Source organism: Pelmatolapia mariae, linkage group LG4, assembly GCF_036321145.2.
Source record: "Pelmatolapia mariae isolate MD_Pm_ZW linkage group LG4, Pm_UMD_F_2, whole genome shotgun sequence".
Classification (NCBI taxonomy): domain Eukaryota; kingdom Metazoa; phylum Chordata; class Actinopteri; order Cichliformes; family Cichlidae; genus Pelmatolapia; species Pelmatolapia mariae.
In genome coordinates, this window is record NC_086230.1 from 33,728,802 (window position 1) to 33,743,757 (window position 14,956).

Here is a 14,956-nt window from a genome sequence, read left to right on the forward strand (position 1 = left end):
GGGGTCCCAGAGTCTGTGAGCGACATCTCAAGCCTCACTTTTGCACACTATGCCTTCCTGGAAAGCATCATGACCTTCTCCATCACCTGCTGGTTCCACTTCCTCAGCCTTCAGAACAGGAACAGACTGCAGCACGCTGCATCAGTGTGCTCTAAAATCATTGGCCTGTCAGAACTCTGGCACAGGTTTTCAGCCAACAGGCCCTTAGACAGGCAGCCAAAATCATCAACGACCCCTCTCACATTCTTCACCCCGCATTTCAATGGCTCCCCTCTGGGCGACGCCTCCGCTGCATTTCCTGCAGGACTGAGCGGAGGAGAGCCACCTTTGTCCCCAAAGCCACTCTGCTTTTTGAATCCAGCCGATAAGAACATTTCCCCCACCAGAAACATAAACTACTCTATACTCTTTTTATACTACCGATACTTTATTCACTCTTACTCACTTACAGTTATTTATTCACCTTTCAGTCACTTTAATGTTAAAACTGTGTAATTTTAAAACTGTGTATATACTGTATATTCTGTGTATTTATTATCTCACTCTTACTGCCTGTTTATGCCCTGTCCTTATCTTCAACATCATGCTGCTCTGTTGTATGTTAATTGCCCCTTGCGGATAAATAAAGTCTTTCTGGTTCTGATTAAACTCCTCTGCCAGGCTACGGATAGGCAACAACAGCATCCCGTTGCTGTAGACTCCAACGCTGCTGAGGCATTTGGGAAGTCAAAGCCACTTCCTCCCGTATGCATATGTGGCAGCACAAGGTGGAAATAAAGTAAGTACGCTTCACAGTTTAAAAAAACAACGCCACCCTGGGAATTTCACCCAGAGAATACTGGAGGTAACACTAATCACCAAGAAGGCAGTTAGGTTTGTTATACTCAATACAGAGACGAGGTTCAATGATAAAATAAGTTGACAATTTATTAATTAAAACAACGTTTAAAAGCACAGTCATAAATATCAGTGTACAAGTATGCTAAAAAAGGTATTCAGAGCTGAGGCTTAACAGTGGAGGGCAGGGATGCCACACACAAACTCAAAAAAAGAAGAAAATACACCAAGACAGTGCAGCACACACTCACACTAATAAACTAAACAGGGCAGGTGTGTACACTCAAAGGCTCCCACCACCAAGGCACCCTAGTCTCCTCCACGTCGGCGCTCCGCATCTGAATAAAAGAAACAAAGAAAATTTTAATATATTGCAACAAAACTAATATGCAGCGCTGGGGGATAACCCAACTGCAGGACCACACTGGTGATCTACAGCTAGAAAAAGGGCCTCCCACCAGTGGCGTAACAAAAAGCCAAACTACAAATCAAATACAGTAAAACAACATACAATCTGGATAAAACTCTAAAATCTGGAGCAAACGGAATCGCCGTATTGCTCCAACTTGCCGTCTACACGACTACAAGTTAACGGTCAATCAATATGCACGCCAGCTAAGTCCGATAACCGGCATGCATATGGCCGCTGTCCACGCCGCCGTCCACTGTAAAAGCTGGGAGCAGCAGGGAAAGAAATCTCGCAACGGGAACAGACGGTATAAGCACAGCAAAGCAAAGCAGCAGCACAGCAAAGCAGCAGCCCTTCAGTTTGCGTAGCTTGGCGCAAAACTAAGGCCCACACTTCCAAGTAAGCCGTGTCATAAAACGTAAGCAGAATGGCTCAGAGGAGGCTTCTACAGCTACGACCAGCTGCGATGGAGGCTTCAGAAGAGCAACCCGCAACTAATCTCAGCAACACCAACAGGAAGTCAGGTGACCAAAAAGGAGATCACAGGTAAGCGATCCAGGGACACTCAAATGGCCACTATTTATACTAGCGCCCCCTAATGCGCCAGGCTGAAAGTGGGTTGGACCGAGGGATAACATTCATCCTGCCACACATAGTATATAGTATAGTATATATAGTCGCTGCCTCCTCTTGTCCTTTGTCAGTGGACAAGAGGAGGCAGTTGTCAGTACAACATCATGATGATGATTTTCCCACTTTGTTCAGTCCAGTTGATGCAGTGATTCCACATTTTACCCACTTATGAAGTGCGCACTTCAACGACTGATGTAATTATCTAAGTAGTAACAGTTACCCTCTCGTGCTACCTGCAGTGTCAAAGACACTAACAAAAACTAAAATCAGGGAAGTCTCAGTGAGGACAGTGAGAGGGCGATGGTCTGCTGGTCCACTGCCTCTGTGGGGTTGACTTGTTATTGCCTCTTTTTGTAACTCTCGTTTACACCAGAAGGGAAAGAAATACTTCTGACATGACAGATGTTTGTGATGTGCTCAGTGGAAACTTCAGTGTTTTGTGGTTCCACTCGTTCTGAAACACTTCCTGTTCATTTGTTCATTCAGCGAAACCTGATGTAGTTTGACCAGTTTTTTCCTGAGTGGACAGCCCCCACTGTGCCAGTCCCACTGTCATTGCAGATTAATGAAGGATGGAAATGTATTGTTTTCGTTCACAGGGCAGATGTGTGGTGTATCTCTCTTTCATGATCTCTCAGTGAAGCTGCTTCTTTAAATAAAACTTCCTGTTTCACAGATTTACAGGAATGTAGTTCTGTTACAGTTCTGTGCTCGATATTCCTGCTGATCTAACGTCTGAGTGAACAAACGCTCATCAGACTGAAGAATTGACTCGTTTTCATCTAGTTGAGGATATAGTAAAACAGAAACATTGTCGTGTAATTACAGCACATTAAAGAGAAGCAGTCTTTATTTTCCGGAAAGTCATCATGAAAATTATAATGACGTTAATGTTTAAAAACTGTACAGTAATGTGCAAAAGTCTTGAGCCTCATTTCTTTCTGCTTTTCTAGTAAAATGTGAACCATGTGCATTTATTGATGGGTCAAACAGAGTTTGTATGACTCTAACGAGCTTGTTTGGTGTGAGCACCTTTATTCTCAGCACAGTCTGAGCTTTCTCTACTTTCTTCTTCTTCTTGAAGGACATTCAGGTCTCTTCTTTGGATGTTTCTTCTTTTCGTTCTGGTCTCTGTCAGGATGATCCCACACTGCTTCAGTGATGTTGAGGTTCTGGCTCTGGGGAGGCCCATCCAGTGCTCTACTGTGTGTGTTTCAATCCAGGTATGTTTTCACTGCACTGGCAGTGTGTTTGTGAAACCTTCCAGTTTAGATCATCATTCTGTCATGCCTGCTGTCACAGATTCAAACATCTCTAAATGTTTCCAACAAAAAACAAAACCAAACCACTTTTTAAATATCTCAATGATCGTCAGCAACAGGATTTATTTATGTAGTTTTTGATTGAGTTAATGCATTTCACTTCAATACAAACGCTGCTGCTCAGCTCACCCATTCTTACACCTGTACACATCAGTCAGGACTGTTAAACCTTTAAATAACTTTTATTTGACACAGCAGAGCAGACTTTTGTTTCCTGTTAAATTAATGATTAATCCTAGAAAAGTTATTAAAAACTTTGTGTTTAATCTGATGATTGTGATGTGAAGCAGATCAGGTAACCTGCAGTGAGGTGTTGGGCGTGTTGTCAGACAGGTGTATGAGAAAGGTGTGTTTTACTGCAAACCGAAAGGGAGAGAGAGGAAGGTTATTTAAGCCTGAGCAGGTCTGGAGGTATTTTACAGCGATGGCTTTCTACAAAGTGATGTGTTTGGCTGCTGGGCTGATGCTCCTGACCCAAGGTAAGAGCTCTCTGCACACACCTGCATCAGGTACGACTCAGAGGGTGAAAACACTCAGGAGCACATCGCTTCACTTTAAAGTGACACTGCAGGAAAATAACCTTTAAATTAAAAAAATCTTTACTTTAATACTAATTTGGTGGGTTCAGTTAAAATCCACAATGTTCAGTAAACATAACTTTAATATATATTTTGAAGAAGAAGTTTTTATGACAGACGAGGAGAAACAAAGGTTCTCGTGGCTGATTATTATTATTATTTTTATTAGTTATTCATTCATGAGATGTTAGGAAAAGATGGTTGAACTAAATAATTATTTAGTATAATTTGATGTCTGTCAGTTAATAAACTGATGGTTGAAGGTGTGATGACGGGTGTCCTTCATCACGGCTCAGAGCAGGAAGTGGGTCGGAGACTGAACCCAGAACTTTAGTGTTTTTTTCTTCTTGTGCTGAGCTGAATGTTTGAGCACAAATGCACTGAATGCACATCTGATGGTGAACTCACACACTCACTGCATACTTATAACATCCTGTCAGGTACTGCAGTACTACAGGCGTAGTATTAGTAGTACGACATGCAGTGTGTGTGCTATAGTTCTCTGTGCGGTTTTTGTTTGTGAGATAAACGTGCGCACACACACACACACACAAACTCTTACAGAAACATGGTATGTAAATGATCTTCTGGAAATGTGGTAAAACCAGTCTGATGTCAGAGCTAAAACAACAGATGAACGACCACATAAACAACCAGAGCGGAAAAACGGAACAAACGCAACAATCTGGAGTTCCTCTAGCGCCCCCTGGAGGCTCACCAAAACCATAGGCTGTATATAAAAGATGGCCACACAGACTGCACAATTACTCATAGATTACTGGACTTCAGATTTTAAAGTCTTGGCGTTAGCATTTTGCTTGCTTCCATGTTTTGTTCTGTTTCTGTTTTGTTAGCTGAGTACACCATGATGTGCTAAATTTTCAGCTAATGCTAGCAAGCTTAAAGTCCAACTAGCTGAGGTGAAGCCTAGCAGACGGTTAGGAGCTACGGCTGCTTTTGTTATGGAACTTGAAGAGGGCGATGCTAGTTTATGTTAGCTAACTAGTGACAGAACTTAGTGAAGTCAGTGGAAAACAGCTAAAACTAGAGGGGGTCACTGTTGTACTGCCCCTGGCTGCAACAATGAGCTTATGGTAAAATCCCAGGCTTTGCTGCCCGCTCCCACTGTCTGGCTCCAAGCAGCAAGTACTTCTTCATTGGTGGCTAGCTGTACTGAAACAGGAAAATCCACCTGTCAGCTGTAATGTTCAAGTTTGTAGAGTACTTTATAAATGAGCACCATGTGCAGCAGAGCCTGTTTGAGTCAGGTGGTTCACTGGAGTGACGAGCTGCAGTCAGACACTGTTCCCTCTGTGCTTGATGTTTTCCTAAAAGGGTCGGATCTACAGATCAGCTGACAGAGCAGATATCTACAGGATGAAATCAGCACTTTTTATTGCATGAAATAGTCTCTTTTCCCAAACACATACAAACAATAACATAACAGGTTACATGCATCAGACTGTTTGAAGCATGCTCACCTGCATGTCTGCTGGTGTGTGACGGACCAACAACAAAGGAGCCTCTGATGAGGAGACGTAGTGTTTGGAACCTCTGAATTTTTTATCTCACATTTTCTCAAATAGGTTAAATTTACTGTAACTTCACACAGTAATTACAGACAGTGAACTAATCACAGACAGATGAATGAAGATTATTTGTTTTAAAATTGTTTGTTTCCTGTGTTTCAGAGTCTGAGTCACAGCTGGATGGTAAGATAAAGTTTCTTTGTGTAATGATTTACTGTTATGTGTAATAAATCTTTAGTTTCATATGAATATTAGTTTATGAGTGAACTGTAGACTCCCAGGATCACTGTGTCCTCACTCAGCAGTTTGTAATGCTGAGAGTTTACAGCTCATACAGTAATGCTCACTCTGTATTTTAATGTCTGTCTTTAGTTTGTGGTCAGGCGGCTCTGAACACCAGGATTGTAGGAGGACAGGTGGCCCCTGTTGGCAGCTGGCCCTGGCAGGTCAGTCTGCAAAGATCTGGGTCCCACTTCTGTGGAGGATCCCTCATTAACAGTCAGTGGGTGCTGACTGCTGCTCACTGCTTTAATACGTGAGTAATGAGGCTGAAGCTGCACACTAAACAAGATTTAGTGGAATAAAGACGTTATGAAAGCTCCCCATCAGGGGACCAGGAGTGTAACACGATAAATAGCTAACAAGGTAAAAAGTCAAAGATGTCATTTCATTTTAACAATCAGAATAACTGTGCACCGTTTTGTTTCCTGATCCTAGCATTACTGCAAGCGGTCTGACTGTGAATCTGGGCCGTCAGAGTCTACAGGGATCTAATCCCAATGCAGTGTCTCTGACAGTAACACAGATCATCAAACATCCAAACTACAACTCCAACTCCAACGACAACGACATCTGCCTCCTGCAGCTCTCCTCACCGGTGACTTTCAACAACTACATTTCTCCCGTCTGCCTGGCAGCATCAGACAGCACCTTCTACAGCGGTGTTAACAGCTGGGTCACCGGCTGGGGCAATATAGGAAGTGGAGGTGGGTCATAAAGACACCTGATTGTTTTTAGAGAAATGATAAAAATAATGCCGAAGGTCAAAGGTCCTCACATACAGGAGGAACAATGCGGTTTTCGTTCTGGTCGCGGAACACTGGACCAGCTCTTTATCCTCTCAAGGATACTTGAGGGTGCATGGGAGTTTACCAGTTGTTTTGTGGACTTGGAGAAGGCATTCGACCGTGTCCCTCGGGGTGTCCTGTGGGAAGTGCTACGGGATTATGGGGTGTCTGGCCCATTGCTACGGGCCATTCGATCCTTATACAACCGTTGCAAGAGCTTGGTTCGCATTGCCGGCAATAAATCAGACTCGTTCCCGGTGGGTGATGGGCTCTGCCAGGGCTGCCCTTTGTCACCGATTCTGTTCATAATTTTTATGGACAGGATTTCTAGGCGCAGGGCTTTCACTTCGGTGGCCTCAGAATCTCATCTCTGCTTTTCGCGGATGATGTGGTCCTGTTGGCTTCATTGGGTCATAGCCTCCAGCTCGCACTGGAACGGTTCACAGCCGAGTGTGAAGCAGCAGGAATGAGGATCAGCACCTCCAAATCTGAGGCCATGGTTCTCAGCCGGAAAAGGGTGGAGTGCCCACTCCGGGTCAGGGACGATACCCTGCCGCAAGTGGCGGAATTTAAGTATCTTGGGGTCTTGTTCACAACTGATGAGAGAAGGGAGCCGGAGATTGACAGACAGATTGGTGCAGCGACTGCAGTGATGCGGACGCTATACTGGTCTGTTGTGGTGAAGAGAGACCTGAGTGTAAAAGCGAAGCTCTCAATTTACCGGTCGATCTACTTCCCTACCCTCACCTATGGCCACGAGCTGTGGGTAGTGACCGAAAGAACAAGATTGCCGATACAAGCGGCGGAAATAAGCTTACTCTGAAGGGTGGCTGGCCTCTCCCTTAGAGATAGGGTGAGAAGTTCAGCCATCCGGGAAGGGCTCAGAGTAGAGTCGATGCTCCTCCACATCGAAAGGAGCCAGCTGAGGTGGTTCGGGCATCTGACAAGGATGCCTCCTGGGCGCCTCCTGGGTGAGGTGTTCCGGGCATGTCCCACCGGGAGGAGACCCCGGGGCAGACCCAGGACACGCTGGAGAGATTATATCTCTCCGCTGGCCTGGGAACGCCTTGGTGTTCCCCCGGATTCGCTGGAGGAGGTGGCTGGGGAGAAGGAGGTCTGGGCTTCTCTGCTTAGGCTGCTGCCCCCGCGACCCGGCCCCGGATAAGGGGAAGAAGATGGATGGATGGAGGAAAACAATGCAGGAAACAAGTTTGGTGTCTCACAAATATTTAGAGCAATTAAATGTTTCCATGAGGTTAAATCTGTGCAGAGTTCAAAACAAGAAAGAATGATTATGTGAATTAAACAGTCTGGAAGTGCTGGACCTGCAGCAAGCATGCTGAGTCTGCATGATGATGTCAGGTCAAAAAGATCCTTGGTTAAAAGAAAGTATAGTTTCTGTGTATCTGACAGTGCCCCCAGGTGGTATTAGACAGCTACTACATGTTGACGACCATCTACTGTCTGTGTGTCAAGTTTATTTCTGTATCACGTTTAAAAACAGCAGCTGTTGTGCTTCATCTAAAATACTCAAATAACATAAAACAGGACAAGATGACAGAGTGACATCAAAGTCATGTGACTGTGTTCTGCAGAGAGCTTTAACCCCAGCAGACAAACACGTTTGTTTGCACACATGACTGCACTTTGTTTTTAAGTTTGGTGGAGCCGCCCTTTTGTTTGATGATGCATTTAATCAGTCACATGTCATTTATTGCAAACTGATACATTTTTTTTACCTCTTCAGTGTCGCTTCCTTCTCCACAAAACCTGATGGAGGTGGAGGTTCCTGTTGTGGGAAACAGGCAGTGTAACTGTAACTATGGAGTGGGAACAATCACTGACAACATGATCTGTGCCGGGTTAAGTGCAGGAGGAAAGGACTCCTGTCAGGTGATTGTTGTTACCTGTGTTTGGCACATTTTCACCTTCTACAGTTTCTTCTCCTCAGCTAACAGTAAATGTTTCTGCTCTCAAAGGGGGATTCAGGAGGTCCAATGGTGAGCAAGCAGAGCGGTCGCTGGATTCAGGTGGGAATCGTCAGTTTTGGGAAAGGTTGCGCCTTGCCTAATTTTCCAGGAGTCTACACCAGAGTATCCCAGTACCAGACCTGGATCAACAGCCTGATCTCCTCCAACCAGCCGGGCTTCATGACGTTCACGTCCACTGGGACCAACAGTGACCTCAGTGTTACCTGCACAGGACTGCCACCAGTGCCAACCACCACCACCACTACTACCACCACCACCACCACTACAACCACCACCACTACTCCTACAACCACTACAACTTCCACCACTACAACCACCTCCTATGCAAAAGCCACCACACCTACAACCACCACCCCTACCCCTACAACCACCACACCTACAACCACATTGCCTCCAACTACTCCCCAACGTGAGTTTCCATCATCTCAACACTTTGTTCACTTTAAACTTTTAGATAACACAGCTGCTGCTTTCTGACACTTTCTGAGCTCTTCACTACCTGAACTTGAACTGATGGGTTTGTGTGGTCCAAGTTTTTAATGCTTCTTTGTGACTGCCTCTGGTTTTTCTCCTCAGCGGTGGTCTGTGGACAAGCTCCAAGAAATTCTGGCATTCTGGGAGGAACCTCAGATGTGACAGCCGGCTCGTGGCCGTGGATGGCGAGCTTACAGAAGAATGGAAGTCACGTGTGCGGTGGGACTCTGGTGGCCTTGGACTCAGTGCTGAGCAACGCCAACTATTTCTCAAGGTGAGTTGGAGCTGAAGTTGAAGTTTGCACAGATGATAATTCAGTTCAATGGGTTAGTTAGTCAGTGTGTTTCCCACTGATTAGTAAATTCTCTTTATGTTGTGTCAAACTGAGCAATTTTTGAGTTTTTAAGAGTTTTGAGTTCAGACATAAAGAGAAAAGGGTGGATCTGACAGAAGAACTAACACACTCATTGGTGGCTGGTCTGTTCTGTCTCTATCATGTTTTGAGGAGAAGATGTCAGAGTCAGAGAGACTTTATTTATCCCCAAGGGGCAATTAAGACAGATACCTTGCCGACTGTACATACAATACACAAACGTCACATTGGGGAGACAGGTCAGGCCAGGTAGCACTGGCCAGTCGACCACACGAGCAGCGACCCGAACCGAAACAATGGAAAATGCACAACATGAGGAAAGACGAGGAGATGGAGATGGTAGTTGTTTTGGTTAGTGCGAACAAACTGCTTCCAATTTTACAGTCACCAGGTCACCAGGTCTCTCAATTCCTGTTGTTCTTCTCCAAGATCTTATCCATATTGTGTTCAATAAACACGGCCCGAGTATTCACAGCCCTGCCATCATCTATCATGTCAGCCAGCCTTGTGGGATTTTGAACAACTGTAGCCGCTTCTTGTTCTTCGATAAGCCAGGTCTGAGCCAGCCCCAATTAGCCAGAACTCTGTTATAATAGAATTGAATAGAATAGAATAGAATAGAATGTCAGACTGTTCTGATTGTACAGTCTGACAGCTGCAGGGAGGAAGGACCTGCAGAAACGCTCCTTCATGCATCGAGGATGCAGCAGTCTGTCACTGAAGGAGCTCTGCAGTTCAGCAACATTTACATGCATGGGGTGGGAGACTGTCCATCAGAGATGTTATTTTGGCCAGAGTCCTTCTGTCTCCCACCACCTGCACTGGGTCCAGGGTGCGCACCAGAACAGAGCTGGCCTTCCTGATGAGTTTATCCAAACTCTTCCTCTCAGCTGCCGATAAACTGCTGCTCCAACATACCACACTGTAAAAAATGACGGATGCCACCACAGAGTCATAGAAGGTCTTTAAAAGCGCTCCCTTGACGTTAAAATTCTTGCAAAAATCCTAGCCCGGCGATTAGAATTGATTATGCCCTTAATTATCTCAAAGGACCAGACGGGATTTATAAAAGGAAGACCTTCATACTCTAACATAAGAAGACTTCTTGGTGTCATTCTTTCTCCATCATCCTCTAACGTTCCAGAAGCCATAATATCTCTTGACGCCGAGAAAGCCTTCGATAGAGTGGAGTGGGTCTATCTTTTCTTTTCTTTAAGACAATTTGGTTTTAACAATAATTTTGTTTCATGGGTCAAATTACTCTACTCCTCTCCTTGCACCTCTGTCTGTACAAATAATCAATCGTCCACTCCATTTCCACTTTTTCGGGGGACAAGACAGGGGTGCCCACTCTCCCCGTTATTATTTGCATTAGTGATTGAACCACTCTCAGTAGCTTTAAAAATGGTGAAAGGATTAGGAGGGATTGATAGATGGGGTATAAAACATCAGGTGTTGCTCTATGCAGATGATTTGCTTCTTTATGTGAATGATCCTCTACTAAATATCCCACACATTTTATCAGTATTGAATACTTTCGGATATTTATCGGGATATAAGCTTAACATCTCCAAAAGTGAATACTTTCCAGTTAATCAAATGGCTGCAGACATCCCTACATCAACTATACCCTTTAAAATGGCTAATTCGGGGTTTAAATATCTCAGAATTGCAATTTCACGATCTCTGAGATTAATGCGGGAACAGAATATTACTTTACTTACAATGAAAGTTAAGTCTGATCTTCAAAGATGGAACTACCTACCGCTGTCTTTAGCTGGTAGGATTCAAATTATTAAAATGAATGTATTACCTAGATATCTATATGTATTTCAAAGTTTGCCTATTTATCTGCCTAAATCATTTTTCAGAACTACAGATGACGCTATTTCATCATTTATTTGGGCCGGTAAACGTCCAAGGGCTAGTCGCTCGCTTCTTTATAGGGATAGATCAGCTGGAGGATTAGGACTGCCTAATTTAATTGGGTATTACTGGGCATCTAATATGTATATTATTGTGGCGTACGTCTCCCTATACTAATTGGTGCCAGAGTGAAGTGGCCTCCTGTTCCTCGTCATTACGTGCTTTAGCATGTGATACCTCACAATCATCCCTATTAAGCCGGTCTTCCAACCCAGTTGTCACTGAAACATTAAAAATTTGGTCACAAATAAGACGCCACTTTGGTTGGCTCACCCTCCCTCTTGCAACCCCGATCTGCAACAATCACTTATTTGTTCCAGCAAAGACGGACTTAAGATTCTCTGTTTTAGAACATAAAGGACTTGGTACTCTAGGTGATCTATACGTTAATGAGGTTTTTGTAAGTTTTAACGAACTAGTTACTTGCTTTAATTTCAATGAATCCAATTATTTTCGGTACTTCCAGTTGCGAAACTTTGCAAAGTTTCGCAACTTTCAACTTTATTCCCACAAATCCCAACTTCCAGTGGAATAGATTTGGTTCTCAGAGCCAAAACCTTGGTAAAGGGTCATATTTCTTACCTTTATAAACTAGCTTCTCCACCTAGTGAATCTCTTTTATACAGGACCAAGATGAAATGGGAGTCAGAACTCCATAACAGTTTTTCTGAGTTGTTCTGGGAGGGAGCGATAAGGGCCATTAATTCGTCTTGTAGTTGTGCCAGACTTTCATTAATACAATTTAAAGTTTTCCACAGATTACTGTCAAAATTATACCCAGATAAATTTGATGATAAATGTAACAGATGCTCACAGATACCTTGCAATCTTACTCATATGTTCTGGGCGTGCCCTAGGTTGTCTGAATTTTGGCATCAATTCTTCAAAATAATTTCGGATATATTGAGTATAAAATTGACTCCGACTCCACATATCGCTATATTTGGCAAACCACCAAATAACCTTCATACTACAGCTGTTCAAAATAACCTTACTGCCTTTGCTTCTCTCATCGCTAGAAAAAGAATATTGTTGTTGTGGAAATCATCTCAGCCACCATTAATTAAAGTCTGGCTACAGCAGGGGTGCCCAATCCCAGTCCTCGAGAGCTACTGTCCTGCAGCTTTTAGATGCATCCCTACTCCAACACAGCTGAATCAAATGGTTTGATTGCCTCTTCAGCATGTCATCAAGTTTGGCAAATGCCTGATAACAAGCCATTCATTTGATTCAGGTGTGTCGGAACAAGGATCCATCTAAAAGCTGCAGGACGGTAGCTCTCGAGGACTGGGATTGGGCACCCCTGGGCTACAGGATATCTTAGGACTCTTAAAACTGGAGAAGATAAAATTCTCCATCAGAAGGTCATCAGATAGATTTTTTACTCACTGGAAACCATTACTTAAATACTTAGAAAAGTTACCAGCACGAGAAATCTCTCTTGGCCCGATCTCAGTCCGAGTGCTGCATCTCTTCCTCCTCACCTCACGGGGGACGTTGGCTCGCTCGGCGGTAGGCAGAATGTATTCTGGGATATTGCATTTTGTTATTTCGAGCTGATTGGACACCAAAACAGCTAATCAGATTTTTTTGCGTCCGAGTCTGTGATTGGTTGGTTTTGTGGCACAAATATAATGGTGTACAGAGAGTTGAACGCGCACGAGCAGACATGTTGAGAGTGCAAGCAACACATTGCGAGCAAGCGCAAATGCAAAAACTGAGCAATAATAGCAAACACTGAAATACATTTTTTGCACGCAGCAATGAATTCTGTTCACTCAAATTTAGCTTTTCTTTGCTCAAAATAAATTTCTCCTCAAAATGCAAAACTTGCACCTGCAATTTTGTTTACATGCGCTCAATTTTTTTTTACGTGCGCTCAGATTAGTGGCACAAAAATAACGCCATAGTTAAATACTGCACAGGAGCTAATTGAGGCGAGGGAAGACAGCTGAGGAAAGCAAGCCACAGTAGAGCTGACTCAGGCTGTGTCCCAATCCAGCGACCGCACACGCGCAATTTGCGTACTACGTACGGCGCGTACTAGGAAGTACGAGAAGTGCGGAAGTGAGAGGCTTGTGAAATGGGACGGTCTAGCCATCGTCGCGCTGCTCAGGTTGCCTAGCAACCATGATACTAACCGCGAGAAACGTTTCATACAGCTCTGTTTGACAGAAATGAAGGAAAAAAAAATGTTTTGTTGTTCATTCGTGTTTTGTGACATCACTTTGATTAGTTGAGTATCTGAGGCTGAGACCACGGGACTGTAAAACATGATTGTTGGGCTTCATTTCTGTACTGAACAGTTATTTTTAGATTAGCTAGTAAATAACAATTAGCCAATGTTGTTCATGAGACTAAAGTCATCACACTGTGGTAATGTTAATATAATATGGCCAATATTATATGTAAGATTATTATGATATATTACAGCAGTGAGCCTGAACTCTGTCAAATACTGAGCTTCAGTAAAGATTCAAGTTGCATTTATTTATATTTCCTATCACCTTAAATCTTCACTCAAAGACAAGTACCTTTGACAGTGTATATATAGATGTATTATATATAAGAGACAAATATTGTTCTTTTGATATGTTGGCATTATTACATTTGGCTCAATGCTTACATATATGTGTAAAAAGCAAATGTACGAGCTGTGATAACTGTTGCTGATAGAATGAAGAGTAGATTGATATATTAAATATTCCTTTATTGGGTGAGAAAATCAGACCATGTCATAACTGCTTTAAGTCATACAGAATAGATATCAGAGCCTTAAACAGGCTGACTTCTGCTAAATGGGTCAAACTGGGCAGAAAGTACACAAACACATAACATCCTTATAGAATATGATGTAACACTATAGATCAACTTAGCTCAGAATATATAAAGCATATAAACAATTACAGCAATATGATGCAACAAACACAGCAGTACTACTAATCCAAAATACTCAAAGCTTCATAGAAGTGAAACAAACATTTATTTTTAGCTCCATTCTGCTGCTGATACATACTTTAGGTTTGTGAATATTAAACTTGTTGCTGCCTTTCATAGTGTGTAACTTGAAGGCCCTGAGTACTTTCTCCCACACTGAAAACACTGGAATGATAAAATTATTTTAACATTACCTAATAAGACTGATTCAGGACAGACAATTAGTTCTTTTAAACTTTTCTACCTATTTTAAACTTTTCTACCTGTTGATCCTGGTGGATCATCAGGGGTGCAAAGCCTCACAGACAGGGCTCTAGACTAACTTTTTGACATGGGCGCACCGGTGCGCCTAACTTTAAAAATTTAGGCGTACCGGCACAAAAGTTAGGCGCACTCAAATTTTTCAACCGCTTCGGTTAACACCGCAGTTTTACATGTGCACTTTCTTTGGGGGGAAGTCCATACAGACAATATTCATTTCTAAATTATTAACTAACAAACTTGTGCTTAAAGTGCTTTGTCAATATTGTAGAAAATGTTAAACTTAATCATCATCTTGGCTCCTCTGACGACCTGTTTGCTGCTGCATGCTGCTGAAAGGCAGTGGGGAGAGGGGACACTTGGGCAGTGCATTTATTGCAGCATATAATGTGTTTCCTGGATACACTGCTGCTTTTTCAGCGTTCAAAGATTGATGGCTTTGTGTCAGAGCTGGCTATGAATTTCAGACGGATCAGGCCTTAACTTAACAAAAAAAGTTATCAATAGTTTTTTTCATCTTTTCTTATTACCCACACCTACATCCACTTCTGTCAGGCCTAGGCTGCTCACTAGAGCTGGGTATCATCACTGATTTCTATAATCCATTCGATTCCGGTTC

General features: G+C 43.2%; 1 pseudogene; it reads left to right on the plus strand.

Annotated features, from left to right (window-relative positions):
• Window positions 1-14,956, plus strand: part of LOC134626804 (transmembrane protease serine 9-like) — a 90,680-nt pseudogene that overhangs the window by 16,416 nt on the left and 59,308 nt on the right.